This window comes from Cupressus sempervirens, chromosome 7, assembly GCF_028749045.1.
Source record: "Cupressus sempervirens isolate cs-2001-9-10 chromosome 7, ASM2874904v1, whole genome shotgun sequence".
In the NCBI taxonomy this organism is placed as follows: domain Eukaryota; kingdom Viridiplantae; phylum Streptophyta; class Pinopsida; order Cupressales; family Cupressaceae; genus Cupressus; species Cupressus sempervirens.
In genome coordinates, this window is record NC_143124.1 from 369622670 (window position 1) to 369633178 (window position 10509).

The 10509-nt window shown below is 33.9% G+C and overlaps 1 pseudogene; it reads left to right on the forward strand.

Moving 5' to 3' along the window:
- Nucleotides 1–1115: 1115 nt before the first annotated feature.
- Nucleotides 1116–2598, forward strand: LOC149547012 (hydroxycinnamoyl CoA quinate transferase-like; annotated as a pseudogene).
- The last annotated feature ends 7911 nt before the right edge of the window (nucleotides 2599–10509 follow it).

Genomic DNA, 10509 nt, shown 5'->3' on the forward strand with positions numbered 1-10509 from the left:
GATCATGAAGATCAAATGCTGAAATTTTCAAAAAAAAATATTGTGTTTTTGTTTTTTTGAAATTTAGTCAATGGTGCAATTTGTAGGGAGGATAGCCGCGTCCCTTTGATTCTTCTTTATATTTAAGGATGAGATTAGTAAGCTAAAAATTAAAATTAAAATTAATGGAGGGTTCTTGGAGGAATGGCATGATCCCAGCCTCATCCCTATGATGCCAAAGCCTTGCACTCAACAAGACTTGAATTCTGGTGGGCTCTTTGTTTAGACCACTTTAGAGAATTTAAAAGGACGAGAGAAAAATCTAAAGAGAGCTTGATCACTCAATCATAATTTTATCACCAAATTGAAGCCTACTATGTTTATCTGTAACCCAACACAAGGTCATTGTGAAAACTAGGTTGAAAGCACATGGTAACGGAGGAAGGCACACAAAATATGGATAAAAAATTATAGAGGCACAAGTTGGGAGGTACTTGAACGAAGTAGCATTAATGCTTGGGATTTTAAATCAGTTCACCCAAAGACGAGTAAATACTTTATAACATTCAAATTGGGTTTCACGAGGAAAGCGGTGATAGGTAGATCTTAAATTTTTCCAATGACAACAAAGGCATATGTAGTTTATTTATAGTTTTATGAGTTGGAAGAAGCATTGGACTTTATGAAATCATGGCAACTTTATATTCCTTATTCTAATGTAGTTAAACGGAACCTTTCTCCTTACACAAGTTCTTTCTTCTTTAATATGCATTTCAAGAACTAATACGTAATCAAAAGATATTAATAAGTTATATGTTGAATCAGTAATACGTAATCAAAAGATATTAATTAGTGATAAGAATTGAATCGGTAATCAAGAAGCAAAACTTAATCTAAAAAATTTATTTCCAGCACTTGCCTAACTGTAGACAATCTCTGAAAACAGCGCCAATTCATAATTAAATCGATTAGCATTTTGAATCTCACGTTGACTAGGGAGATATTAATATCAGAATTGAACTCCCCACCTTAGGCGGATCTCATGTTGACTACGAAACGAAAAAACCACCCTTTTTAGATACAGTGGAAAGAAATGTTTGTGTTGATAGACAAAATTACCTTCTCTGTGAACAGTCATGGCAGAAACCATTGTGAATGTGAGTAAAAGGTGTTTGGTAAAACCGGCCATCCCACCTCCAATGCAGAGCATGTTCCTCTCCAGCTTTGATCTTTTCTGGATACGCTGCGACAACGCTCAAGTCCTTTTCTTCTACAAACTCTCTCCTACAGTCGAATACATCGTTAATTGAAGGCTTAAAGAAAAGCCTGTCTTCAATTCTGGTGTATTTCTATCCTCTGGTCGGTCGTTTGAAAACAGGAGAGTCGGGCAGAAAAGAGGTTGATTTCACCGATTGTGGAGTGGAGTTTAAGGAGGCATCTAGCAGTGTGCTATTCAAAGATTTGGAAAAAGATGGGTTTCAGCGAAAACTCTTTTTTGAAAAGCTTGCCCCTGAGGTCGACCACTCTGCTGATGAAAACAGTGGCAGATCGCTTCTGTCAATACAGGTATTTCAATAACTCCTAGTCCTTCATTCATTTCGAGATCAGTATCAAATTATATATTCCGTTAAGGAAAGCTAGTTATTGCAGGTCACAGAATTTGGGGGAGGCGGTATATGCATTGGAATAACTATTCATCATGTTATTGTGGATGGAAATTCCTTGTTCCATTTCATGAAAACGTGGGCAGAGTGTAACAGAGGCCTTCCCGTTGCCAACCCTCCTGAGCACAACAGAACAATCTTCAAACGAGAAAACAAGAGCTCCAAGTCACTTTCCTACAAAGCCCATGATATTGTAAGCGTTGGGATAAAAGGAGCCAAAATTTACAAGTTTGTACCTGACGATTCACATTCAAGGCCCACAATAACGTGCAGTAGTGAGAATGATGAAAAATGCCAAGAGCCTCTTCTGAAAAGGACCGATGTGGTACACTCCACGTTTTGTTTCACTGTAGAGATGATCCAAGAGCTGAAAAAGAAAAGCAGAGCTGAAACCTCTTTTGTTGCAGTGGCCGCTCATTTTTGGAGATGCATAATGAGAGCTCGCGAGGTGCCGCAGGAAGAGGCAGTTTTCTTCACAGTGATGGCTGATTGCAGGGGACGTGTGAAGCCGCCTCTTCTGCCAACCTATTTTGGAAACTGCTTATGTTTGGGTTTGGCAGAGACTAGAGCTGACATACTCATCAATTCCGACATCTCCTTCGCTGCAGATGTTATCCAGCAACTCATCCGTTCCTGCACTGAGGAAGCACAGATCAATCATATGATTGATTGGGTTGAATCCTACGGCACAGATTTTATTAGTGAAGTCGGTTTCGAGTACGGAACTGGCGCTGTGAATTCTCCAAGATTTCCATTGTACGAGATGGACTATGGATGGGGGAGGCCTGCGGACGTGCAGACAGTTGACGTTGCCCATATTGGAAGCATGGTTTTGTTACCTCCAAAAGATGGAGATAAAAGCATCGTGGTCTCAACCTGCCTTCCTCAACACCAGATGGACTTCCTGAAACACCTTCTCTTTTCGGAAGGAGTTTATCTATTGAGTAAGTTGTAAATTTAATGGCTTATGGAGGATAGAAGAATCAAGCGTTATTATCTATCTTGCTTGTTTTCTGAAGTTAATAGACGATCAATAAATGCTTCTGTTAAAAGCATATTTATTAGTGAGAAATGGAGTAGATGAGTGTTTGACAAATTAATTATGTTCCATGTTTTAACCAAAGTCGATGTGAACTTTAGTAGTCAAGTCCATATTGTGCATATTCCAATGGTCCTATGTTCAAATCTTGTACAACCCAAAAAAAAATAAAAAATTATATATTGTGATGTTATATTTTTATAATTATTTGATGGTGATACAATTCTGCATTTATGCATGATGTAATATTATTTTATGACTAAATAAATAAAATTATATGCATATATATAACATGCTAAATTCTAAACAAAATGTACTAAAGAGAAAATAAAGTCAAATTTTTTTCTTCCATAGCGATACAATTCTACATTTATGCATGATGTAATATTATTTTATGAATAAACAAATAAAATTATACGCATATATATATATATATATATATATATATATATATATATATATATATATATATATATATATATATATATATATATATATATATATAACATGCTAAATTCTAGACAAAATAAAGTCAAATTTTTTTCTTCCATATTCATGAAAACGTAGTGATTTTTTTCCAATTTTTTTGTTATTTTCGACTACAAACTATGCAAATCATGAAGATCAAATGCTGAAATTTTCGGAAAAATCCATGATGTTTTTTATTTTTTTGAAAATTGGTCAATTACACAATTTGTAGGGAGGATAGCCATGTCCATATATATAGAATCGTATATAAGTTAGTAAATTATATTTCATGTAGATCAAGTCGATTCTATTTTGTATATTATTTATATTCGTTATATAAAAGTTATATGTGAACATATGTATATATGTATACACACATACATACATATATACACTAGCAAGATTAGGAATAATGTATAGAAACAATAGGAAATAAGACATGCTCTATACAATAGGGAAAAATAATAATCAAGACAAAATTAAATTTATTAGTAGAAAAGGAACAAGGTTCTTTTCTTCAAGAGTATAGGAAGATCTTTATTGTAGTTAATATAGTCATAATAAAGAAAAATAAAGGTAGAATGGGAATGGAATGCAGCCCTGTATAAAGGTCATAAGGAGAAGAATCATGGAACTAGCAATATAACAATATATATAAACAATGATGCTTAAAGTATTTGCATCCTATATTAGATTCTTAATTTTATGGTAGAATTATCTGAGAAGAACATCATATTGCTAGATTCATCATATAGATAGAAAACTAAACATATAAAATGGTAGAAAAGATTTTAAAAATTACATTAAAAATGAGTTTTCTAGTTCTAGGTTTACTTTAAATTATGTTTCAAGTAAAAGATAATAGAAATTTTATTAGAAAAGTTGGGCCAGTCTTTATGAGGAATATTTGCTTATATATTCACACAAGTAAATATCAATCCTCATGTAGATTAAATTAAGAATTATCTATCATTTATAAGATTTTGTAAAATTCCACAAGACTTATGGTCTAAAGAGATACTTAAATTGATTGTTTCTTGTTTAATGTAATAAAAGGAAAACAATTGGAAACATTTTCTAAAATTTGTGTCTAGAGAAATCACTTAAATTTATCAAACACTGTAAATTTTATTCTACTATTAGCTATGGTCTAAAGAGATTAGCTATGGTCTAAAGAGATACTTAAATTGATTAAGGATACTATGTGTAAATGTGTTTTTTCTTTAATGTAATAAAAGGAAAACAATTGGAAACATTTTCTAAAACTTGTGTCTAGAGAAATCACTTAGATTTATCAAACACTGTGAATTTTATTCTACTATTGGCTATGGATTTAAGAGTTTATTTGTGTTTATCCTCCCAATATAAGGTGCATCATATTTGATAAGGAAAGGAATATAATAGATGTAAATTTTCTAATTTTTACATGGAATGACATATCATAGATGTCAAATATAATATGGTCTTTCCATCTATAGCTTAAAATTCAATTAAAGAAGATAATAATATCAATAAATTAGTTATTAACTAGGAATATATGATAATTGTGTTACATTAATGATTTCATAATTAATGTATATAAGTTTTAAGCATATTAAAAGATTTTAGAAACTAGTATGGAACACAAGGAAATAAGAAAGTTCCAAGAAGTATCACTAAGCATTGGAGAAGGAATTGAGGAAAATTCACTAACTAGTTGATGCTAGTGATATGAAATATAAACAAAGAAAGTTTTAGAAGACTCCAATGAATTGAGGAAAATTCACTAACTAGTTGATGCTAGTGATATGAAATATAAACAAAGAAAGTTTTAGAAGACAAAAAATATGAAGAAAATGAATTTTTCACTTTAGAAATAGACTCTTATATTTTGATAAGGAGATTACTAAAATTTGGGGTCAAGAACCTCCTTAGCATAGATAAACCATGAGGTTTATTATAGGGCCTAAATGACATTTAGAAATAATGCATTTTGAATTAGTTTTAATAAATTAAAAAAATTTACATATTGTTATGATTTAGAAGACCAATTTGTAAAGGATATTTTATGTTGCATGGAAGAGAATGGAAATATATTTATGGTACCAAAAATCCTAAAAATCATCATCAAGGTGAAAACCTGGTAGTATCTTAATGGTACCAAAAACCAAAATGAAATTAAGGTAAAGAGAAATAAGTATCTAATGGTGAAAACTTGAGAATCAAGCACCTTGAATAGGTATAGTTATTGTGCAAACCTTGAAATAGGCACCACACATACTGGAACTTATCATTTTGTATCAAAATCTTGTTTCATGTCCCCATAGCATCAATCCATCCACAAACCCATATTCCCTGGGTGTTCCATCATCACATAAACATGAAAAAATACATGCTACTATCCCAATTCCTAAGCTTGGAAAGTATCAACAAGTGTAACATAACTGCCCCAAATCCTGAGCTTCTTAGTTGTGTATATCAATTAGTCCATCCTACATAATCTAAACTTTTATACTGTGTCCTTGTATATATTTGGTACATCAATTGTAAATGCGCTTGTAGTCCAATTTCTAATATAGTCACATTGTACACATCCAAGGATTGATTTAGTTGTCTACATTTGATTGAGATAATCTATTATTTGAGCTTAATGATTTTGAAATCCCTTAAACTAAATTCGTTGTCATTGTGATTATCTTATATCCACTTTTTGCCAAGCAATCTTAATTCATAATCATATCCCATCAATAGGTCCTTGGAAGATGCATCCTTCCTCATGTCCAACCTAATCCAATTAGTTACCAGTCCTAACAATCTCTTTGGAAAAAGTTATTTTATGGATTCTTGTTTTGGTTTGGAATTTCAATTTTGGTTTTGAATTATCTTTTTTTAGTTGTTTAGTTGTATCCCTCCTCGGGGTCACCATGATTGTTTATATCATAGTGCATTGCGGATGGGATAATCTTGGAGAAAGTTCTTGATCAAAATTTCAAAATATAAATTGTGTGGTTTTTGGGACCCTAGTCCCAAATGTTTGTAGATTTTTTCAAAAGCTTTCTAAATTCACTTTTGGTGAATTCCATTCCACCTATCATTTCAACTTGATTTTACTTTATTTTTGGATTTGGGTCGTCTAATCCAAATTTATCTAATTAGAACTTAGCATGAATTTGAGTATCGATGAAGAAATTATAAAAGGAAAGTTTAAGCTAGAATCCTAATAATATAAGATAAAAAGCTAGAAGTATGATATTCAAGAAATCTCATGATACAAGCTAGAAATTTAAAAACATATAGTCTAATAGAAGAAAAATACACAAATGAAATAAACAAGTCATATTTAGAGAGTGAAAAATAGGGGAGTGTAACTCCACGCTAGGGAAGCCAAGAGAAATTAACCTATAAAGATGCTAAGTTTACTAAACAATTTATTTTTTAGATTAAAACATTCAAGAGATAATAATATGGAAGCAATAAACCAAATACATATCTCATAAATACATAAGTAAAATAATACAGTTACATTTCTCAAGGGTTCCATAATGTTAAATCACACAAATAAATTTAATTAAGTTTAAATTTAATAATTAAACAATTTTGTGTCCTGGGAATAACCACATGTACAAAATCTCACAAAAGAATATACAAGAACTTGAAGGATGCATATATATTCTTTGTACATGTCACAAGGTATGAAATGCTAAAATAATATACATCATGATGAGATCCATCATCCCATAGGATCTCAACAACTAAAGTACAAAGTATCAGAGTATGAACATTAAACGTGATCATCATGTAAGAAGAAGAGAGCATTTGCAACAAGGTACATCCAACATCAGTGTCTAGGTGTCAAATCTTAAAGGTAAAAGAATCACTACCACCCAACCTCATGGAATTTAAGTCACCCCACTCCCACCATGCTGAGGAGATAATCTCAAGTCCCAAAAAAATCACAATAAAAAATTCACAACAAGAATCTAAGTCTTAGAATTCAAGAAGCATTCAAACTCAAAGGTACAAAGTACACAAGGTAACATCTATTCCCAGAGGCAAAAAGACACATAGGAAACCTAATATGCATATGGGAAAGTTCCATCACATGAGCCAACTCTAAGGTTACCTTGGTTGTCTCTCAAGACCCTAGCCCTCTAGTGACCCTATGCAGCATCAATATCCTTTCATACAGATAAGGAATACTGATGAGGCAAGGTCACTAATGTGACACCCAACCTTGTTCTTGAACCCCAAGTGCTCCTAGGGCTTCCTTAGGTTATTCACCAAACCAAATAGGGCTTATACTCACCCTATTCTTCCTAGGACCTTTGTCAAGAGATCCTAGTCCTTCACTTGGGGGCACACCAACAAAGTAGCATCATATTTCTTACTAGCCTGCTCCAATCCACACCTAACCCTCAAATCCATCTATGACCTCCAAGGGTGCTAGCCAATCATCTAGGGTTTCATTAAATCCCTCATAACACCTAAGACCCCAACCAATGTTGTGGTCATGGGCATATTCTTCCCACAAGTGTTCAAACACAAAAATGTTGCAAAATGGGCTACTAGGATTAGCCCTCCAAATGACTCAAAATTGAGATATCATGAAAATCTCCTTAACAACCCCTCAAAAAATTTAGCATTATGGATACCCTTTTCAGATTACATAGAGATTTTGTGATTTCCAACCCCCAACCTATCTGTACAACCAAAGCACTATTTTAGGCTTAAAATGAGGGTTCCAAGGGTTTAGTGGTTGTTGTCTTCAAAAACCACCTTAGAGAGATTTCCAAGACACATTGTTTGGAATGGAGCTAGGTTAGACCTCCTTCTTACTTGCTATGTGCCTGGATTGAGGTATTTGTGCTCTCAATCCTCTCCATTGCTTGTCTTTTGAATTGTGATCCCTAGCCAAGTTAGATTCACTTACCTAGGGCATCACTTTATAAATGCTTGCTAATACTTCCAAGGGCCCTTCTTCTTGGTACATGGTGTACATTGAGCTTAGTTCCAAATCCCAAAAGACCAAAGGAATCCAATGGTGGGAAGAGGCCCTAAGATCCCATGTTTTAAGTGCAAAGATGTTCAGACTAGCAGTCTGGGGAAAACAAAAAGAATTTATAAACTACTACAACCTAATTGAAATAAAAAATGCAACATTACACATAGATGCAAAAAAATATTATAAATATTTTCCAACACCATATTCAAACCATCAAATCGAACTCTATTAAAATGCCTTCAAAAACATAACAACTGGCAACCAAAAATGTTTGTGCACAATCGATACAGTACTTTTCCCAACTTGTCCAACCCATTGAAAAGGTTTTCCTCATGCTTTTAAAGGTTCAACCATAAATTTCATAAGTATTCCAAATAGTTAGAGCATTGCAAACACAAACTTGCAAAAAATTGCTCTTAGCAAGAAAATGTTGTCATGACAACATGACAATATTTCAGCAACTTTTTCCCAAATTGGAGTTAGACCTCCAAACTTGCTCCAAAGACCAAGTGGACATGTAATATGCATTAAATGACCTCAAATAACATTACCCTTTCTAGGACCTAAGTCACCTAGTTGACAACATTTTGCAACTTCTAGTAACTTGGCCATTTTGGGTCTTGCCAACTCTCCTAAACACACCTAAGAACCAAATAGGACCTCTTATTAGACTAGTGGTGTGGCTAGAATCACTAAAAGACACCAAAAAAAAAAAAGCCCTAGGTTTCATACTAACCTACCTAGGTGCTCTTGCACCATACTCCCCCCTCTAATGAGCTAAGATGAACTTGTTGGTATCATATCCAAGGGTATGCAAACCCTCTTGAAATCTGTCTCAACAACCCAAGTAGCCTCTAAAGTTGGCTTTCTCTTCCACTTGATGAGGTGCTCCATATACACCTTGTGCCTTGCAAACTTCTTCACCCTTGATTCTAGCACATTCTCTACTTCCAACTTACTATTTGTAGGTGATGCAGCATATTCAAGATCATCATGAATATCTGGATTAATCAGAGGTAAGTCCCCTTTGTATGCCACCAATTCTTGCACATTAAAGATAGGGGATATGCCCAAATCTGAAGGTAAATCTACCTTGTACGAATTTGCTCCATACTTTTCCAATACTTTGCAAGGCCCTGCTCTCTTCATATGTAACTTAGTAGGAATACCTTTTGAAGCCTTGCCTTGTTCAAATGGACATCACATAGTCCCCAACAACAAATTGAACATCCTTCTTTTTTCCATCCACCTTGGCTTTGAGTTTTTGAGTGTTATCTTGAATAATCTTCTTGACTTGTTCCTGAATCTCCTTCATGGTTTGTACAAAGTCTTTAGCCTGACCACTTCTCTGATCCATCTCTCCAAGACACCTCAATTCACACACCTCTTGGATGCATGCCATAAACAATCTCAAAAGAACTCTTTCCAGTAGTCATGTTCTTGTTATCATTGTAGGCATATTTTGCTTGTGAGATGATAACATCCTAAGTTTGGCCATACTCCTTAGTTAGGCACCTTAGAAGGTTCCCTAAGGTCCTATTAACCACTTCAATTTGACCATCAGTTTGGGGATGGTAAGCTGAACCAAATGACATGTTTGTACCAAGCTTTTTCCACAAGGTTTTCCAAAAATGGATCATGAATCTAACATCCCTATCTGATAAAATGCTTAATGGGAATCCATGAATCCATACAACCTCCTTGAAAAACAAATGGGCAATGTGAATTTCATCATTAATTGTCCTACATGGAATGAAATGCCCCATTTTGCTAAATCTATCAACAACAACATAAATGTTATAATATCCTTGCTTACTTTTTGGTAAACCTACAACAAAATCCATACTTACACTATCCCATGGCCTATTTGGAATTGGAAAAGGCCAATATAAACCTTTTTTGTTGATTCCTCCTTTGGTTTTCATGTACACCATGCACTACTACACATACTTGGTTACATCCCTTGCTATTTTTGGCCAGTACTAGAACCTTTGCACTAGTTGTCTAGTTTTTCTGATACTGACCACTTAGGTTGCCATTATGCTTCTCTTATATTAGGTTCTCTCTTATGGAACCCCTTGGTACACACAATTGGTTACCCTTGAATAACAAGCCATTTTGCAAGGTATATTCTAGAAATTTGCTATGAAATGATTCTCAAAATCCATGCATGCCTTGTAGGTTTCAGAAAAGTCCTCATCTTCTCTGTAGATATTATAAAAATTCTATATTCTAATGCTTTGGAGTTGAATCTCTTGGACTGTCATAATCCTCCTACTTAGTGAATCTACCACTTTTTTCAACTGTCCCTTCTTATGCTTAATTGTGAAGATAAAGGCCTACAAATACTCCATCCACTTCAAGTGTCTTTTGCTCAG